The sequence below is a fragment of the Dromaius novaehollandiae genome, chromosome 13, assembly GCF_036370855.1.
Source record: "Dromaius novaehollandiae isolate bDroNov1 chromosome 13, bDroNov1.hap1, whole genome shotgun sequence".
NCBI classification, from domain to species: domain Eukaryota; kingdom Metazoa; phylum Chordata; class Aves; order Casuariiformes; family Dromaiidae; genus Dromaius; species Dromaius novaehollandiae.
Window position 1 is genome coordinate 23839782 of NC_088110.1, and position 20080 is coordinate 23859861.

Consider the following 20080-nt stretch of genomic DNA (forward strand, 5'->3'; position numbering starts at 1 on the left):
TGCAAAACAGGTCACATTCTTTGTTGACTAAGCCTAGAAAGTTTAGAAGAAAGGAGGTTACTTCTGAAAACTTTGTTTTGAATTGTTTTACAAAGAGGGAAGCAAAACAGTTCTATTACATTAACAGGTTGGGTTTTTTTTTTCAGTTGGGTCTATAGCAGAGACTTGGCAGAAAATTTTAGTTCTTAAGAATTTAGGTTACCAAACCCTGAAAATAAATAGGCCAGCAGACTCCTTTGCCTTAAGACTGCCCGGGCCCACACCGGGATGCATGTGCGCAGCACGTGATACCCGGAGCCCTCGCCCAGGCCCTAAGGACGGTCAGCGTTCAGAGCCTTGGAGTCATACAGCGGGCAAATGTGTTGGTTTAAAAGGCAAGGAATAGTACAAACACTGCAGTTTAAGAGGTTTGAAGTTTGGGGTTCTTCCTTTTCTCAAAGTTTTTGTGGTTTTACACAGCTGATTCACAAGCATTGCTCTCTCCCTTCCTCCTGAAGCCCAACACAAGCAGTTGAAACTGAACTAAGAAAAAAGTCTACCTTAAAAGTGCTCCTGTGCACTCTCTACTGATCGATTTTCTGCAGCTGTTCAAATACACTATGAGGCAATATATAATGGCACTTAAAGCTTACCACAAAGAGGCAAAGTAACCATACAACAAAGTGCCTTCCCTGTAAAGCGAAGAAGGCAAAAAGCAAAAATTTTCATTCTGGAAGATCTGACAGAAAGGAAGGAGATACCCGAGCTCAACAAATTTCCAAGACAGGCCTGCATTCTCCTAGTGCAACCCATTAAGACAGATTTTTCCATACAAGACAAACCGCTTAAAGAGACAAGGAAACAGGAATCCTGACCAGCACGAGCGCAGTTGCTAGCGTGCACCGCGGGAACTCCAGCCCAAACCAGCCTCCCGAGCGAGTAGCTGCAGCGCTGCTGCTCTCGGCGTCAACGCCGAGGCGTTCGTACGGGTCAGCCGCAACGCCAAGAACAAGCCGGTTCACGCTGAGAACGGACTGATCCGCCCCGCTGACACTGCTCGGGTGCCCAAAGGGCAGAGGACGGTCACCGCACGGCAGCTTCCCTCCTCTCTGCCGCCCAGCGCCCGGGGCCACCGGCTCCCTCCGCCGAAGGGCAGGGCCAGCCGGGCCGCTTGCACCCAGCACACCGCGCGTTGGCTCGGCTGCCTGCAGCGTGTTGGGATGGGTTTTCAAGCATGCTAATGTTTGGGGACAATTCTAGCAAGACGACAGATGTTTGATTGAGTAGCTGTCATTCACAGACTGAAGCGAGAACATCTGCCACTTTCCTCCCAAAACAAGCTATTCCTCTTAAGGAATCGCTGTGTCCAAACCCAAATTTCTCCGGGGCCAGGAGGGACTAAAGCTTTGACAGAGCCCACGGCATAAAGCTTTGCGGGGGACAGCTGAAAGAAGGCGTGCAGTGCACGGAGGTGCTCTGTGAACACTTCAAGGTGTACTTGAACTCTTCAAGTTAACTCAAAGTTGCACATGAAGGCCTATGATACACTTCATACTAAACACAAACCCTTAAACAATGTTGGGCCATGGCGGGGATCAGGAATTAACGCAAGGGGAAGCAAGATTTTCCTGAGAGGGATTAATTGAAAAAGCCCTGCTGGGAACCAGACCAAATTCCAAGTTTTGACAAGAGATTAGTGCTTTCAGAGGCATTACTACTACAAAACATCTGAAAAAAATGTTTTTCTAGATTTTTTTTTCCTCCTTTAGAGATAACTAAAGTTCTCTGTCACATGCATGTGGAGGTACAACCGTGCTGAAGAGCAGCTGGACTTTTACCCAGGTATTTTTAATATACCTTCCAAGGGGTAACAGACCTCCCCTACGCAATACATCCCTGCTGGGCAAAAACAAAGATAAACCTAGAGATAATTCTGTGGGCCACTTTTGCAACCAACTGTTTAACACAAGAAAATTCACTCTGAAGAGAACGCTCCAGAGGTTTCCGCAAATGCTGTTCTCTACACATTGATAACGCCCTTAACGCAACAGAGGCACTACTCAATCCACAAGCTTCAACAAATCCCCTTCAGGCAGGGATTTCAAAAAAACAGCGAGTGGAATCTGTAAACTTTATCATCAGAGGAAGACGCCCAGAAAGCTTCTAATATTCTTTTTGCCCACTGTGAGAAAGTGCTCAAGGATTTGGCCACATACTGCGTTTTTATTTTCTTGCATACTCTTCCGTACTTGCTTTTGGCACTGCCCCTAAGAGGGCTCTGACTTCGGATCTGTCCGCACATTCCAGCAATAAATGACGCTAGCTGTGGTCATTCTTTAAAATATCTGTCAGATATAATTCTTCCACTGTTTCGATTCTCACCGACTTGCCCTACAGTGCTGAGATGAAGTCATAAATTACAGGCCACGCCACTCAGTTTGCTGGGATTGCTCAGTAGAGCCCTCTCCCCTAATAACCCGCCACCATTAGCCACCGCGTGGCTTAAGTGGCTTCCAGCCATGAAAGATTTATCCACTGCGACTTCCAGCCAGTCACCAAGACCCGGAATGACTATCAGCGCTCTCATCTCGAGACCACAAGACGAGCAGACGGACTCCGGAGACGAGGCGAAGCAGAGCAGAGCGCTGACTCCAGACACCCCAAGTCAGAGAAAAGCTGCAGCAGCTGCCTACAAAAGCCATGTTTATCTTTGTAAGGAAATCAAAAGCCCGAGACCATAGCGCATAACTGCGGCTCTAAAGAAACGCGCCGAGGTCGCAGCACACGCAGAGAACGCAGAAAGCAAGCAAACCAGAAGAACGGATGCGTTTGAGGAAGGGAGGCAGGCGAGGGTGACGTGCAGAGACGCACATCCCGAGCGAGCCAGCGCAGTGCCTCGCTTCAGCCCTCAAACACACACACACACACCGCAGAGCCGTCCCCAAGGTCAGCGCCAGCCACCCGAGAACTCGCCTTGTCCCTCGCAGTCAACCGGATTCTCGCCCATCGGGGAAGAGGAGCAGAGCGGGCTCGTGCGGATTCCCACTCGGACTCTGAAATACCGTGTCCCCCCAGGGACAAGGCCACCTACCCGACGGAGGAAGACGAGCTCTCCAGAAAGAGGACTTGCACCAAGGGGAAGGGAAGAGGAACCAGCCTGCAGAGCTGACGATACACAATTGTGTACGAAGATACAAGTTCAGAAAGGAGAGGGGAAAAGGCGATAGCTGCTAACTAGAAGGGTATTCAAATCCGAGTTGCACATATACCCACAAGCATGAGCTATGGCCAACCTTGTTGTTGGGGTTCCCCCCACCCCCCTCACCAAAATCTAGCTGATAGCATCAAGGGTGAGATATGGAAACCTACATGCCTGAAGTCTCGCATCTGCAGCCTTCAGAAGTCCTATAGTAAGCCTGGAGCATCGCTGAAATGCCTGCTATTTACTGGTACACTGAAAAGGGTCAGTTCATCGTGGAAAACTTTGGGGCAAAAACAGCTAATTTAATAGAAACCTAACATTTTCACTGTACTCTGTCTCCCGCTCACATATATTAAACACTGAGATGGAAATTCACCAAAACGAAGCTACTAATGTTAAGAGCATAAAAGATTGCTGAGATGAAATAGATTTTAGACACCAGACACCTATCGCAGTCGGAGTGCACAAGAAGCAAGATATCAATGCCAGCTGGACAAGTCAGGGCAACATCCATTATATTTACCGAACAGCCTCCTTTGCACATCTATTTAAAAGCAGCATAACATAGCTGCCTCATAGAGCAAACAAGTATGCTTGAATCACAGAGCTACAGGGAATTAATTGCTCCAGAACAAAAAGTGTAAGAGTAAGCACGATTTCTTTTGCCACGTTCTTAAAATGAAATAAGAAAACATTTAAGCACTACAGCTTATTTAGATAATGCACACTGGAAGACATCTTTTACTGCTGGCAGCTTGAAAGAAAAGAACATAATTACAATTCCAAGCATGAAATGAGCTCCCTTCCACGCACATGCCTGAACCAAGTCTGACTGCTTCTCCAGCTGTAGTGAATCAAAGCAGGCAGAATTCAACAGAAAGGGCCTAGAAGCAGCAGCTCGTGATGCCTTTAACCTAATTGCACAGCACCTGGATCCGGAAGGGCTGCGGAGGACTTAGCAGCTTCAGATGCTCAGCTGATGCGGTGCACCGAGTACCTGATCTCGCTGCAGTACAGGACCTCAAAGAGCCTATCTGTGTGCTGGCCCACCACAGAGCCGGGTGTGGGCCCAGGGGAGATATGAAAGCTCACATTATCCTGCAATTGAAAAGAAAAAAGCCGCAGCATGAACTTGACTGTTGTTTAACTAAGAGGAAAACAGCAGCAGCTTTGGTCTTAAATATCTGCCAGAACAACCACTAGCCACTTCCAGACACGTTCTGTTTTCAAGTACTTCAACACTTCATTGCTTCATCAGCTACCTAAAAACTACAACGGTATAAAGGGGAGTGCTGAACGCAAGCCTGCCGTGACATCTGTAGCTCCGACACGTCAGACAGCGCTGTTAAAACCGAGTTTGCGCTACGTCCGTACAGTGAAATCGAGCACCGAGTTTTCCCCTCTGAATTAAGCAGGGCACAAGTCCACTGGGATCGTGCTTCACATCAGTTCACAGCTGCTTGCTTTGCAGGGCACAAGTCCTCAGGTGCACAGTTAAAGTAATCACAGCAAAGACCCTTTTCCTGCAAAGCCGAGCTGGGCTTCACCGGCAGGCCCGGCCCCCGGGGAGGCACCCCGCGTCGCGGCCGCGCCGGAGCCCAGCAGAGCCGAGCTCGCCGCCCCGCCGCGCGGAGAGCAGCCAGGCGTGCCGTGCTGGCTTGGCCGCAAGCACCGTACGTACCAGGGACACGGCCAGCCCTCCGGCCAGGACGGTTACATCACCGGCACGGCAAAACAAAGCTGGTCTGCTTTAAGAATAAAAATAAACTATGCAGAAGTTAGCATTGTTAGACGACGCGTAACTCTAAGCTCGCTTCTGTATTGGAATAGAGACTGCCACAGGAACGAGGTTTTTTGGGCTAGCAGGGGGAAAGCTGCTGCCCTTACTGCCGCCGGGAAGCAGCCGGGCCGTGGGACGGGGCGGCCGTGCTGATGCCGCTCGCACCGAGCCCCGACCGGGGGCTGCAGGCTGCACAGGGGGGAACGCGACCCACGAGGAAGAGGAGGGGGCACAGCACAGCGCTCTGAGCAACACCAGCCTCGTCTCTCCCCAAAGCTCGCTCCTCCCTGGCAGCCAGCTCGGTAAAAGTAGGTTCTCGCACTGCTCCATCCCCAACGATGACGACAGAGGCAGCAGTTATGGCTTTGGCTTGAGCTCGCTCCATAAAAGGAGGGAAAGCCCAATCCGAACGGTTTAAGAATCCACTCTCATCTCCAGCACTGCCAAGGCAGTAACCTTGCCAGCACAAAAGCGTTAATGCTGCTGTAAGGAAAGTATTCTTAAAACGCCCAGGAAAAAAAAGATGGGATACAATTCTCTTAAACAAAAAAAAAAAATGGACATTTCCCCTTTCAGCTCGTACGCATATAAAAACATTTCCATAAACATGCTTGTTTTCAAAACCGAACAGAAGTACATGCAAAGCCACCTAAAACAGTATCGCAGAACATCTTGTGTTGTTGCACAACATTACTTGCACCTTAACGGCATTTTGCAGGCTGGCACCGACAGATGACAAACACGCTCACCCGTCCAACGCGCGCAACAGCCGCTCCAAGCGGGGCCGGGCCCGCGCTGGCAGGTGTCACGGCTCTAAGCTAGGCGGGATAAATAACTGAACAGCCTGGCATATCACGATATTTCCTATAAACGAACACGAAGTTACAGAGCACGCGCTAACGCCCCCGGACCACAAACACAGCGAGCACGGCGACCGTTCAAAGCTCAGCCCTCGGCCGCTGATAAGGCTGCGGTATTCAAGTACACGGCAACCCGGGGCGAGGGCAGCCGCTCCTCGCCTCCCGCGCGCGGCACGGCCGAACCGGCCACGCTGCACCCCAGCTCTCCCCTCCGCCTCCAGCCGACACCTCCACAGCAGAGACTGCACCTGGGACCAGCCCAAACCAAGGATTCCTCGCTTAAGATTATAACCCCAAGACAGGGCACGAGCAGCTTGGAGGGGAGAGGTGATGGTCTCCTGGGCTGCACTCGGATGACTTTCAGATTAATTGTTAAAAGCACTTCACATTAAAAGGCAGTTTAAGCTCACCTGTGTATCGCTTTAGCTGTACTCAAGTGCAGTATTTAAATTTCAGCCATTCCAATTACTGTAGTTTCAGCTGCCACATTAAACATCATGTAGTCAGTTCTGGTTTTAATCTTTTTACAATAAACTAAAAAATAAGGAAAGCTAACAACATGAACAGTAAAAAATATGAACTCTTCTACATAAAACACCCAAACTTAGCCTATGTTGAAATTTATATACACGTATTAGCATATCAGCTTATTCTGGTTTAAATCATCTCTGCTGCCGAGAGACCCTTCCTTCCCCAGTTTTCAACCCCAAAAGAATTACCATTTCTTTCCAGACGGGAACTTCAGCCAACAATCTGCAGGGCTGAAGTCCAAACCACACATAGCTCAATAACAGCAGAGTTTAACAAAAAGTAAAGCTTTTTTTTTTAATTATACCTTATGAAAGTATGGCTGAGAAAGGAAAAAAAAGAGTCACAGAAGTCATCGATTAATTCCAGAGTAATAAATAAGGTTTACAGCACACTGCAACAGATATTCTACCAAGTTTTTCAGATTTACCACCATCCTTTAATGTCTAAGCTCGAGGTGGCTCTGCGTTAAGGCATACGCTACCGCAGAGTTCAAACGCTAAAACGGCCTGGAGGCCGCAGACTCGGACGTTTACAGACAGCTTTCATAGCCAGGCTAACGCAGGAAGGCGACGTTTTAAATTCCTGCTACCCAGCAGAAACAAAATCAGGATCGACCTCCTTCCGAGGGATCCCCAGGATCTTCATCAGGAAAAAAATTTCCAGCTTTGCAGAACCGCAGACTACAGGGCCCTCTGAATGCCCGGTAAGCCCAGCCCCCCCAGGCCCCCGCCTTGAGTTATGCCCGAGCGGTCTCCTAAGCTGCAGAGCACAGCTTTTCGCCATCGGCAGCAGCAACGCAAGCTTATGTTACATAATAATCTAGATCTGCATCAAGAGAAAAGGCACAAAAATCATGGCAGAAAAGGAACTGGAAAATCGCAAATACTAGCTACAGTTTCTCTAGGGTATCTGACAGACTTCACCAGTTCTCACCCTCAAATATTAAAGCCACAGTTATGGTTTTAACAACAACCGCCGTTACTGCTGCCTTCTCCAGCATGCTGTCATCCTCCCTGCTTATGCTCCAGAGCTGACCCAATGAAATTTAATGAGGACAACATGGAAGAACATGAAGTCTGGTATTTTCTTCATTTTTCTGAGCTACTGCATCTTCGACACGGACACAGAACCTGTCTGCGAGCAGCGGAGAGCTCTGCATGGGGAAGAGCGGTATTTTGTTTTTAAACTGAAGTTTTGCTAAAAACGTCCATTTCAGTGACACCTAAACTTAAAGCCGTCAGTTTCTCTGGGGTAGAAATATTCCTGGTAGTGTGATATTTTGGGGAGGAAAAAGGAAAAAAGAAAAAAAAAAAGCAAAGCAGACTGGCCTGTGCCACTAATCAAAAAGTACAGTTTATATGACACAATAAATAAATCCTAATACCTGCAACCTAATTTGAACCTGAATATTTATTTTTGCTAGTTCAGCATGACGAGTGACTAAGGCACCGCATAAGCCTAAGTTTACGGCAGTGCCGTGGGGGCAGCGGCGTTTCAGAACACAAGCCCGCCCTGCCCGGAGGACACCACCACAGAGGTGACCCAACCAGCAGCTAATCGCTTCACCGACAACTATTTTGGTGTGTGCACAACTCTCAAAGTTGAGCTTTTTGTTCACATAATCTCCTTACTAAGTTTTGCTACGGTGCCCGGAGGCATTTGGGCACGCGATGTTGAGAAATAACCGTGCCGCAGCCAAGGCACGCGCGCCACGCGGGACTCCTCCGACACGTCACCGGGGGTCCGGGCCACGGCGAGGCCCCGCTCGGGGCTCCGGTTACCTGTCCCGGAGATCTAATTAATCCTCTTGCTCATCAGCGCCTAAGCTTACACAGGAGCGTCTCAAAGCTTGCTGCTGTTTTGCAAGTATGAAAAGCAGATTAAGCAGCTCTGAGGACTACTGTGGAAGAGACCGCCAGCGCACATCCTTCTCACGCGGGCAGGTACCAAGCGCCACCAGGACTCGGCCAAAAACCTCTCTTTTGGGCCACATCCCACGTTTCTTTTGGAATACAGGAGTGAGCCCCAATAACAGATATTCTGCTACAGCAAATCCATACTTCAACTGAAGAAGCCTTTGAAATAGGAGACATTTAAAAAGATATATATAGATATAAAAGTATATATAGAGGGATATAAGATAGATTATATATATATATATATATATATATATATATATATATACACACACACACACACAGTTGCATATGTATACACAGTGCTATATATACTTTAAAAGCTTTCCTATCTTCAGCAAGATTATGAGGTTAAGGGAACGAGGAAAGTTATCATTCCTTTAACCAAATGCACCAAGTATGTTAGTAGCTGCTTTTCCCAAAATAAGCAAAAGAACCGACGCTCGCGTTCAGGCGCTCCTGGCATTACAGCACGCAGTAACCAAGAAACCGCGGGGAGAAAGATTAAAAAAGGAGAATTGAGCTCTGCAGCACCCAAAGCACCGCACTGAATGCGGAGCGCACAGGACTCGTCATCTCCCCGCTACCAGCTCATTTGAGACAGATTTCCTTTTAGACTGTCATAAGAGCATCATTAAAGAAAACGGAGAAAAGAATTCGGAACGGGCCAGCTGCTACGTGCAGACACAGTCCGAGCTGCCAACAGAAAAACACACAAAAATATCTTTCATAAGATATTTGTCTTCATGATTTTACTTTGTCTAATTATTTACCTGTTATCATTTGATTCTCTGACTCCACGCAACTTTTGTGTAGCATTAAATCTCAGTGTCGCTATGTTAATATTAATTATAAAATAGTATCAAACAGATTTACTATCAATCTCGGAGGCTAATTTCTCAAACCAAGAGACGCAGAGGTGGTTTATTCCTGTATTGCTACCCGACAGCAGGAAAGCTTTCGTTAAAAATCTCAAAAGTTAAAGTTCAAAGCAAGTCCATCCACTAAGTGTTTTTCACTGACCTAAAATAAATTTCTGTGAATATTTCCTACATTATCTCCAACAAAAATGTGCATTTCTATTACAACACTTAATTCCAATTAAGAAAGTGTTGAAAGGCTTCCTGTAAAAAACAAATACAGGATATTGGCAAGACTACAAGAATGAGGTAAAAACTACTGAAGACAACAAAATAATTTTCTTCTGACTGTGCAGCATAAAAAGGAAGTGTATTTCTTACAAGACTCCAGCACTAAGTCTAGGTCTAGCAGAGACTGACCAGCGCTACTCTCATCTGCACTGACCTCTCGGGCACGACAGCGACAGCCTACGCAGATGAAAAACTGTATGAGAAGATAAAAATCACTGGAATCACAGAACTCATCCTGCCACCTAAACACACCCAAACTGATCGGCTCCTCTCATCCTTGCAGTTTTCCAAAGCTTTCCCCAGCGTGTCCATCCATCCGTCCGCAGCGGCTGCCTGACCGGCCGAGCTCCGCTCCGGCGCGCTGAACCGCAGATCGCCGCTTCGGTGAAGTCGGAGCCGCACGGGCGCACACAGCCCTCACGGTTTCATCCTATCTTTGGGCAAAGTTAGGAATAAACGAAGTGTCGAGACTTCCAGGAAATTCAGAATGAAGGTTAAACTTTATAACCCAAAGTCAAGAAAATCCACAGATAGCGTACTCAAAAAGAAAAACTTCAGAGAACAAGCGCACGCTCCCCACCGAGCTCTGCCCCGCCGAGCACAGCCGCCCTGCAAGCGGCACTATCAGACCAGCAGCTTTCCTAAGCAGCTCTGGGGTCTGCAACGCTGGAAGTACTAAACCTTTCTAAACGTCCACTAGAAGTCTGCACTGGCTTACCAGTTCCTTATTGTACTTGAAGCCACCCAGGAACAGCAGATGCCCTGTTTCAGGCATTTCTCTTCGGTTCTTAGAAGAGCGGTAACTAGACCGCTCCTGTGCTGCAAACCCTTCGAACCGTTAATCACAGCCATGACGGAGTCATCCGCAAACTTCCCCATTTCTCCATGAAGAGGGGAAGAAGCTGCCTCCTCCCGCGGCATCGGGGCTGTTCTGGCCCACACGCACGAGCCGCTCGGGCAGCGAGGCGCAGGGTCTGCTCCCACCCCGCCGCTGCTCCCGAGCCCCCAAGGCCAAGCACAACTCCCACGTATTTCCAAGGATACCTTTTCTCTTTTACTTTCCAAATAAAAAAGGCAGCAGCATGCATCTGTCACCAGCGCAGAGCTGGTCAGGTCACTGCTGCTTGCATATTATTGTAAGATAATACTATATTTTCACATTATTGCAGATTACTGTAAGATAAGAGTCCAGACACATGCATCATACTGAAACTCCGTCAAAACCCAACACGTCTCACTGGATCAGATAAAACCTGGCTTTTCGCACCCCTGGTGAGCGTGCGGGCAGTCTAGAGCTGGGGAAAGCGGACATCGCCCTGTCAGACCCCTCAGACGTATGCTCTGCACTTCAGATAAGCACCAAAACAAACATTTTGGTGAAACCAAACTGCCGCGATGCGGGAAGGGAGGCAGTAAAGACCCGGCAGAGCACCTGCCCTCAGGCTGCTAAGCCCTTCTGGATGAAAAAAAGTGCCAGCCCCCTCCTCCCTCCCAGATCTACAACTGACCGTAAAGGCACGGAATACAACCCAGGCACAGGGACCTCACGTCCCACGACGCTGCGGCATCAGTATTTTGATTGTGATTTACATCTAGGATTGAAGCCCCGAGGCCAAGCAGCTCGGGATGCCGCGCGCAGGGGTCTGGCTGCCCAAGAAGAGGTCCTTCCTTCTCCTGGTCACCGTGGTGCCTGTATGACAGCAACCAGAGTCACCTGGAGACCACCCCATCATCATCATATTCCCACCAACAGCTACTTAGCATCAGAATTAAAGGCCAGCCAACCTGGATTAATTCACTTCCACCAAAGAAAAAAAAGAAACCCATCACAAGTTTTATTCGGAAAAGCAAATACATCATTCACTTGCAGTGACGATTTCCTAAAATAAGCTGTGCACATGCCTCCCATCCTTTCATCCCTCAGGGTGGGTAACCCAGAAAGCTGAAGGCACGCAGGAGCACTCGTATGTTAAGGGAGACCTACACGTTGCCTCAGTCAAGACTAGCTATTGTATATAGGTAACCTCAAGTACTGGTGAGTGTTTGAATTTAAATTCCAAATAAATTTAAATCTAGTAACTAAGTAAACAAAAGACTAAAGAAAGAATTTAGTTTTCCCTTTCCAGAACTCTGGAGATATTTTTTACAACGATGGGGCCCATAAAAATAACAAGGGAGAAGATCTACACCCGAGCTCCTCAAAAAAAAATTACTGATTTTTGCAGCTACTTAGTGCTATGAGCAGATGGTTACAGGCAATAGTATTGACAGCTTCACAAGCTACCACCCCCAAAGGTGAGCTTCTAAGTCTGTTGCAAATTCAAGAGTTAAAACCATCACAGCCCAGACTGCCTTTCTCAGAGGGAAGCAGCAGAGTTTTAGCCAGTTCCACAGTGCTTTAGAAACCTGTTTTACTTCACTTTTGCATTTTGTTACTGCCCTCAGCTGAGGGCAGAAACTTCCTAAAAGGCTCCCACGCAGTTGCCTGCAGCCATCTGCCCACAGCCTACGCGAACCTGGCCGGCAGCGAGGACAAAGCAGCCTGGATTAAAAGTAGAGCTTTCAGTATTTGTCTGCCAAAACAGAGCCACTTGTTAAGTAAGGATGGAAAAGCCAGGGATGCCAGTTCCTCAAAATGCCCGGGGAAGCAAGCAAAGATAAGCAAGAGCCTCCAGCTCACTGTGCAGAAAGGGAGAGAGAGTAAAGCTTCAAGGAATTTATGCCACTGAACACACAGCAGCCAGCGTCCCCCTCGCTTGCACGTCCACAGCAAGATGCAAGTTTCTGCAAAACACCAAAGAAATCCTTTCGCCCAGCTTCTATATATCTCTAGCAAGCTGAAACAATTAGCTCATCTAGCCTTAACTCAGAATCAAATTACTAATTAAAACATTAACTTGTTAAATATGATTCCAATGAAATTCTCTTTGATGCCATTCAGCTAGGGAAGTCCTGCGAGCTCCCATAAAACAGGGTAACACACGGAGCCACAAAAACTGGCAGAATACATGAGTTGCCAAGCATCTAATTAAACTAGCAATGAATTAAACTGAGCCAGCGAGCCTCAGCCCATGTCGTCCAAAAGTTGATCTGAAAAGTGAAGCTTTGTCACAATCTCAACTATGGAACAGAAGTAATGGAAAAGCCTAGTCTCCATCTCCACACTCAATACTTAAGCCATGCTTTTCAGAAGCATTTGCCTCTTTTTATCAGAAACCCCTCTCCAAAGGATATCAGTAAAGCATATGCAACAATTCTGCATTTGCTCAATAATAAAATAACATTAATAGAAGGGGGAAATCATTTATTTATTCCTCCTTTCTTTTATTAAAGAAATAGGCTGCAACTGCCTATTATAACTGGTAGGCTCTTCAGTGGTTTAGCTGTAACATCTTCCATGCATGGTTCCCGCAGAATTCGCACCTCTGATTTGCTGCCATTTTGCACTATTGAGCAACAAATATCAACTTGAGTTTTAATTATCAACATACCAGAGCAGCTCTTGGTAGGTATAAGTCAGCTAATAGGTATAAGTCAGCTAATAGGCTTTGCAACAGGAACTACCCCACCTGCGGTTCCGCTGAAAGTGCCAGAGGGACCGATGCACCTCCGGCCGCATCCCTGCCATGGGAACGCATTCCCCCACGCGCAAGGAAAACGCCCCTTGAAGAACTAATGGATCCGAGTGTCAGAACTACCAGGCTCACAATTACCTGCACAATTATTTAAAAGAGCAAAAGATCAGGGAACAAGAACATCCTAAACCATTATTCATTCAAGAAATATAAGTGTGTCTGGTCTTATCAGCAGGCCCTTGGTCTGTAAGCTCCTTAGGGGAGGAACAGATTGTATACCTCTTGCTGCCAAATGCATCATCTGCACTTAATCACAGCATGATGGATATCTTCTGAACACAAGCAACTTCAGCCATATTTTGTGCAATCCTGCTACCCCACTCCAAAGCCTGTCATCTCGTGTCCAGAGTGTCATTTCCTCAGGGCAGAGACCATAACTTTATTCTCTTTCAAGGTATTGCTTTGCTGTCATGCAAAATTCTAACAAATAAATAAAGAGATTACTCCAACGACGGCATCTCATTTTTTCAATGACTAGGTTCTGCATGTAGAAGCCAATTCCAATGTTAAATACCAGATTACTGAGAATACTCAAAGCACTTTTACTTTCAGAAAAGGTTACACCCAACAGCCCAGTGGCATAACGATGGAAGCTGTAATTAGCCACTTACACTCCATATAACCTACAGACTCTTCCCTGAAATAGTGTGTCCATGTGTCACTCAGGCATTTTATATATATTTAATTTTCATTCCCCCAGTGAAATAACAGACTGCACCAGTTATTGGAAATAAAGATTCTGCACACCATCTACTTTACTAGCTTGCTTTACTGAACCTGCGCTCAAACGCAACAACGATGGGTAAGCGTGGTGTATACAAGCTGATACAAAGCTACAAAATTCTAACTGAGAAGGATAATTTTTTAAGGCCAGAATGCAGCCCCTGAGGAAAAAAAAAAAAAAAGAGATGATTTGAAAACCAAGTAGACTGGAAAAAAAAAAGCTTTCCTTCTTTCAGGCAGCTGATGCAATAGCTTTGTCTAGCTCTAAACAAGAGCACGGGAGGAAGGAAGAAGAGCGTTGTACACGGCTGTGAATTGTTCTGGCTGAGAGTTTCCTTCTGTGTCATGGTGAATATGCAGATCTGAATTACACCCGAAGAAACAAGTTGAGCAACACAATTTCCAAAGAAGTTTCTGCTTAGCTCGAACCCGCTCATTAAAAATGCTGTATTGTGCACATGTACCATGTTAACATATTAGCAATAGAAAGGTTAGCAAAAATGAATATATGCAAGTGCTCCAGTCTCTAACATCTGACATGCAAGAAAGGAGCTCCCCTACCTACACTTCTCTTAAAAGGTATGTTCAAATTGAGGGCATGTAGGTGGCATCTGCCAAAAACGGCATGTGAATAACAGTCACAATTTAACAAATTCTGATAAAATATAGAGAACTGTAAAAGCAGCAATTCAAACACTCAAATCAAGAAACACTTATGCTGAGAGTACATCTGAAAATCTAGCTTTTTTCATTGCGGGCAGGGGGATTTTAAAGCTCTTTTCTGTAGGTCTCAGCAGTGTTGTGTCCAGAAAACTTATGTCCCTTTTACCCATGAAAGAAATCCAGGCTCACAATAAGGCCACCGCCGTTTATAAGTGAAGTAATCAGCTTTTAAAATTAAACTCCGATTGTGCAATTTCAACACTGTCCGTTACAGAACACAAAATGGTATTAAAAAGCATCTAACGATGCTTATTAATCCCCACCCCGAATCCACGCAGATGAGACGTGCTGGAAGCGCCGTGCATTCGGTAGGAAACGCCGCTCTCTACGCCGGACTGCGCGCTGCCAGGGGCTTAGCCACACGCTCAAGGCGAACCCAAGCTCTGCCTCATCCGAAACAAATCTACAGCTAAAGAAGTTACACAGCTGCTGTAAGGCATCTCCAAAATCAGGATATTTATAAAAGAGAAAGAGTCCACCATTTTAGAAGCAGCATGAGGAACGAGTCCACCAGACCCACCAGCCAAACAGCTCCGCTTTAACGTTAGACTACTAATTACACTTGCACATGGCTCCCCCTCTCCTCATCGCTAGCCCTGCTTCAGAACGGAAAGCAAATACTCCTGCCTGATACCCAGCACCACACAAAAAGCCTCCCTGTTCACGTCGGCCGACTGACATACGGGAAAATTACCCTACACTTCTGATGCGTTAGCTTCTAACCTAACTCGGGAGGAAGGAGAACTAAAGCAAGTGGAAAAGAACCTGGGAACTCAGAAGAAGGCTTCCATGAAAAGATATTTTCTTTGTAAAACACAAAGTTTTATTTCCCCAAAAGCAGCAAATACTGAAAATTGGATATGACCGAGTTTAATATTTTTTCTGTTAATTCTTTAAACAGTTAAATAAAGTCACATTTCATCTAAACAATACTACCATTATTACAGCATCTGACTTTCCAAAGACAATTCAATTCCAGAAACATGTACCATAATTGCTTTTTCACTACGGGCCTCAGCTCTACAATTGCATCCTTCTCGGGAGGTCAGAACAAGGCAAGACTCCAGCTCTGAAAAGCAATTCTGTTTAGCAGCGCTACCTTATTCATTCTTTTAATCTTACACCTACATATTCATTATGAACTCAGTAAAATACCAGTGCCAAAACCACCATCAAAAGCCATTTCAATCTCTGCTGCTCTGAGAAAGCCTTGACCCCTCTGCTTCTCTAATGAAGATGTTAGGAAAGTGAGAATTATACCAGCTGTCAGCTCGTACACGAGCGCTCCCTACTACAAACCATTCAAACCCGGGACTCCGGGAGAATTAACTCGGCCTAATGCAGCAGTTTTGCTGTAAACAAGGAGAATGGAGCATGATGAACCTAACTTGTTTCAAAGAATCTATTCAAAAGAGTTCAGCAAGAAGCTATCTGTTCTACTCACTGTGGAATGAGTGATGCAGGATTACACACATTCAAGCTATAAGAAGCCAGCAACCTGGGCAACCCATCAGAATGCCCTTTTTCCACCCATTTAGACAGGACCTCTACTGTAACTGCTATGAGAAGCTAAGACAAGTCTCTTGTTGAGTATTTAAGGTATCACGGTTTGTAGCAATTCCTGTGCTTTGTAAAAAGGAGCCATCTACCGATACGGAGAAACCTTAGGCTTTCATAGGGCTCTTCTTCCTGCAGTGGAAGAGGCCTCTGTTCCCCACAACATATCGCATTTTGCTGCTCCTCCAGCTGCACCAGTGCAACTACTGCTGGGTCAGATCACTCCACAAAGCAATCCTCAAACTTCTAAATACTCTTATTTAATGCAGAGTATCTTGCTCATCCAGTTAACAGCACATCATCACCAAAGGCAGTATTGGCATAAGCAACGGGAACAAACCACCTCACGGGGAACAGAAACACCTTGCATCAGGCTTGTAACCGAAAGGAGCAGGGTAGCGGGACAGACGCCCTTTGAGTCCCTTCCCAGCGCCCAGGCTCTACTTCCACTAGCAAAGCTATCAAGGTGGAGCATCAGCAGACTGCCAGCACGGTAGTATGTTACTGCAAAGATAAGCCTGGTCCTGAAGATCAGGCTCCTGAGTTGTTCTCAATGGAGAATCCATGCAGTGTCCCTTACGGCAGGCGGCATACCGGTAAGCACGCACTGCTTTAAGTGGGGAGGGGGACAGAAACCAGCTGTGGGCACCAGTGCATTTTCATCCACAAGTTCACAGCAAAGACAGCCTCTTTCTCAGGATCTTTCACAATACAGCACAATCTTTTCAGAAAGGAGAGAAGGCAGCACTTTGCTAGTCGGGCACACAAGTACAAGGGCACTCCGGGGTTTTGCAAAAGCACAGCATAAGGAGTTAACAACAAAGACAGAGAGAATCTGCCTTTAGAACAACTGCTTTTTAGGAGGAGCGGCTTTTGTTCAAGCTTCAGCCAGATATTAATTGTGTTCAATCCTTGGCCCACTCCGAGGACGGCATATACTGCATATCGGTGCATGCTAAACTGCAACGACCACGCACACCACGGCCTCCTCGCCAGCCCCATGCCTATGAATTCCCTTCCACAGGGAATTCCAGAATATGCCAGCTTTGGGCAAATATTTCAGCCAACACTTAGAGGATTCTGGTCTTCTCCCCTCACTCCAATGTCTCCATATTGCAGTGGCCCAGGAATGGAGCTATTAGATTGTAAGCAAATAAGCATTTTAAGTAATACGATAGTCTGTCTTTGCACAGCTGCAGATAAAAACTTGTGCTACTGGAAAAGGTCACTTGACTATAAACTCCCAGGGCTCAGAAAACCCACAAAGTAAAATTATTCTTCATTTTTTTGTTTCAAAAGTCAGGAAAACATCTGACTTCATAATAACTATTTAATTCTATACAGTGTGGCAGTTTTGTAATATCATACGACTTCAACTTCATCTGTCAAGTTTCTCCATCCACTGCTTCAGCTGGGCCCATAATTAACATAGCATGGCTTTAAATAAACAAAATACAAAACATCTCATGAGAAAAGGATTAAAAATGGAGAACAAACTATATGTGGCACATTTTCCCAAATGGCAGCTACTGTACTATGTAGTTCATAAATCTGAGCTCTCAGTAATACATCTAGAAGATACTGGTGGCCAAAAGCAGGTGATGGAGACAGAAGGCCCTGGACAGACGCAGTCTACCATAATGCTTTATAAGCGGTTAGAAAGCAAGCACCTTTTGCCTGCTGGCCAAGTATACCACGGAAATATGTTTGAATGTTCAGTAGATTTTCATTTAAGTGAAAGCTATTGCAATTATCATCATCTTAAAAAAAAAAAGTATGGTTTGAATACAAAAATGCAAAATACCATTTCTTTCAAAACTAAGAATGAAAGATTTTTGCAACAAACAACGAAATGCATTATGCAGTAAGCAATCTGTTTTATAACTGATGTTGAGATTCAGCTCAGTTTTTCAGGGAGCTGCAGAACACCCGTTAAAGCAGGAGTTATTGCGTGCTACAGCAAAAGGTCTTGCACTTGATACACTTTAATTACTAAGCTGCAGCAGGGGAGAGTTACTGATGCCTAGTCTGTTTTGTTTCACTGTGAAAGGCCTCTACTGCTATTAATATTCACCAAGGGAAACTGAAATAGCCTCTTGTCTCCGTTTGAATACCTTGGAATTAATATGGACAAACGAAGTACACTGATTTTTTTTTCCTCAAAACCCAGCACAAAACCAACCTACAAGCTCGCAAAGCCACCTGATATAGCCAGCCTGTGTTTTTCTACATAGAGTAACCCTCCTTTAAAAAAAGCCTTTAGCATCATAATGACACTTGGTCACGAATAATTTCACTGCAGCATAAACCAAGAGGCCCACCACGTACTCAAAGCCCCACGGCAGAAGCAACACGCTGTAGGTTATCTGCTGAAAAGCCTTCTTCGTTGTGTTTTTGGACGTGCAGAGGATGACCTTCAACTCTGCACCACTGACCTTCCCCTCCTTAACACTGCCAGGATATATACTGTAATGCTGAACCCCCAGAAAGCAGCGAGTGGCAGCTCTTACTGAGCTTCCACACACAGAACTGCCAGCACTGGAGAAGAACAGCAACAACAACTCTTCCCTGCTGGCTTCAGCTGTAACATTTTACTTTTCAGAGGACAGCACCAACCTCTCTCATGCTTTCTTAAAATACTTAGGCAAAATCTCATTTTTTCTAAATTTCATTCTAGGATATTCTATTAGTAAACTACAGCTCTACACCTAGCCATTTCTACCTCTGCTAATGTTACCAAAAAGCGGAGTTCTAACACTGCATGGAAACCACAGGATCAACATATTTAGAGTTTTCGTGCCCAAAATGAATCTTAGATGCCATGGGTTTCAGTAATGCTAATCATAGGGACGCAAAACATTGTTAAACTTGTGTTTCTTTAATAGACTTCTTTTTAGATATTCTGGAAGTGAAGAGAAAGAAAGAAAGACGACCATGATATACTAGAGGTAGAAGGATACTTCATTATTCAGCAGTCAACAGCACTAGCAAGGTACGAAGTCCGCTGAACAAACCGGCTCTGGAATAGCCTCCGCGGGAACGTTAACTTTTGCTTTCCTTGAAGTCAGGGAAAAAACTTGCCACATTTGAAGTGATATAAAAATGAATGGGTTTCTCAGAACTAAAGGCATTTCCCAAGATAACCTTGGTTCAGTACATTTCAGTTATTCCATGCAAGCTTATAATGCTTAGCCTCAAACTTCAGTAAATATGAGGAAAATATTAACACACATCAACACGGACACGAGCATTTGTTAGGTAACAAAAGAGAAACTTGGACAGGAGTAAGGTAAATATTTACCGATTCCATAGTTGAAAGCTGTTGTTAGCAGGACATGTATTAAAATCCAACAAAGGCGTGTCCCAAAAACGCTGTGTACTCTGAAAGAACAGAAATTCATTCATTAGAAAGTTAAAATACAATTTAATTTTATTCAAAACAAGCATACTATATTTGAGTACCTGAAGGCTACTAAATACAAATCCTTGCCTAATCCAAAAGTAATCTGATAATGGGTCTGTACAAACAGGAAAAAAAGAATGAATTTGTGGAAAGCTTAACACAACATAAACCGAGTTCTACAACTGAAATTAACTTTCTGACGACAGATAGGTTTTACTTGTCTCAAGGCTTCTGCAACTGTGTGGTTTTACAGCCATTTTATTTAATAGATGAAGTCCGCCCATCATCTCCCCCCTTGCTCCGAGACAGGCGGAGCACCAGGGACCGGACGGAGCAGGCGACGGCACCGGAGCGGCCTGCAGCACACCGCTCCCTGCACCGCGCCGCCGACTCGCCTTCTCCAGCATCCTTCGCTTACGGAATTATCCACGGCAAAAACCTTTTTTTTAAAGCACACCTTTGGCTTCTTGCTCTGCACGGCAGCTAATCAAAGCCCTGTCCTTTGTTAGGCTGTTTTAAACCAGCTCCCTCGCTGCACCTTTTTAAGGATGTTTTTCCAGTGACAAATTCTGAAACTGACTTTTCAGACGCTGGGTCGGAGCCGGCCCCGGCTCTCGCCC

At 45.8% G+C, this 20080-nt stretch overlaps 1 protein-coding gene across 2 annotated transcripts in view; it reads right to left on the bottom strand.

Moving 5' to 3' along the window:
- The window catches only part of ANKRD11 (ankyrin repeat domain containing 11), a 149944-nt gene that overhangs the window by 104258 nt on the left and 25606 nt on the right, over positions 1-20080 (bottom strand). Inside the window, exon 2 of one of the 2 annotated variants that reach the window (XM_064519827.1) lies at positions 19359-19438. The exons of the other annotated variant lie outside the window; for it this stretch is intronic. The gene's annotated coding sequence lies outside the window, so the exon portion shown is untranslated. The remainder of the gene's footprint in view (positions 1-19358; positions 19439-20080) is intronic. 2 annotated transcript variants of the gene reach the window in all.